The sequence below is a fragment of the Mus caroli genome, chromosome 12, assembly GCF_900094665.2.
Source record: "Mus caroli chromosome 12, CAROLI_EIJ_v1.1, whole genome shotgun sequence".
NCBI classification, from domain to species: Eukaryota; Metazoa; Chordata; class Mammalia; order Rodentia; family Muridae; genus Mus; species Mus caroli.
In genome coordinates this window covers 74,422,316-74,423,450 of record NC_034581.1, presented here as the reverse complement: position 1 = coordinate 74,423,450, position 1,135 = coordinate 74,422,316, and the positions used below count along the sequence as shown (strand labels likewise).

At 43.3% G+C, this 1,135-nt stretch overlaps 1 pseudogene; it reads left to right on the top strand.

The window, feature by feature from the left end:
- Positions 1-283: 283 nt before the first annotated feature.
- On the top strand, positions 284-705 carry LOC110307463 (annotated as a pseudogene).
- Positions 706-1,135: the final 430 nt, after the last annotated feature.

Genomic DNA, 1,135 nt, shown 5'->3' with positions numbered 1-1,135 from the left:
CAGGTTTGATATTAAAAGATAAAAAGAATGCAAGCCATTGAGAGACCCACACAATGGTCTCAGATCACAAAATGGCTGCAGAAACCAATAGCAGAAAAAATAGTTGGGAAACTCTCAAACACTTGCGGATTAAAGAGCAGGTTGTAAAGAAGACCAGAGTCAAAAGAAAAATCCCAAGAGAAATTTAAAGGTACTCAAACCTGAATGAAAATGGAGATCTCTTTGGCAGAGTCTTCTGACAGCTGGTGGAGCAGGTCGCAGGACTCTCTTCTTCCCTTCAGTCATGGCCTGTGGTCTGGTTGCCAGCAACCTGAATCTCAAACCCAGGAAGTGTCTCAGAGTTTGGGGAGAGGTGGTTCCCCCCACCCTCCACCCCCAATTCCAAGAGCTTGTGCTGCACCTTGGGAACAACAGCAACAACAGTGCCTGCACTTCAACCCCCAGCTTCAGTGCCCATGGGGACACCAACTGTGTGTAATAGCAAGGATAGTGGAGCCCGGGGAACTGAACACCAGGAGTCTAACAACCCCTTCCAGCCAGGGAGCATCGTGGCGGTGTGCATCACCTTTGACTAGGCTGACCTGAGCGTCAAGCTGCCTGATAGGCATGAGTTCAAGTTCCCCAACCACTTCAACATGGAGGCCATCAACCACATAGCATCAGATGGTGAGTGACTTCAAGATTCAGTGTGTGGCCTTTGAGTGAAGCCAGACAGTCCATAGCCCTCAATAAAGCCTCTGCTCCCCATAAACAAACAAACAAACAAACAACAAACAAACAAACAAACAAAAAATGGAAATCCAACTTATCACAATTGGTGGTTGGAAATTGCTCAATTTTCTGAAAAATATAACCAGGTAAAACTCACACAGGAAGAAATATAGAAACATGTAGCTATTTGGCAGATTAAATTGATAATTAATAATCTTTCAAAACTGAAGGCAAACCATGTTCATAATGGTCCACAGATAAATTTTACCAAATATTTAAGGCAGATATTACACTAAGTCTCTGCAGTAATTTTTAGGAGATGGGGAGAAAGGGGCGATTAACACTTCCTAAATAAGTCTATGATGCCAATGTCATCTAAAACCAGACTGTGATGAAGAAAAAGGAGACCAATTATTTCTCATGA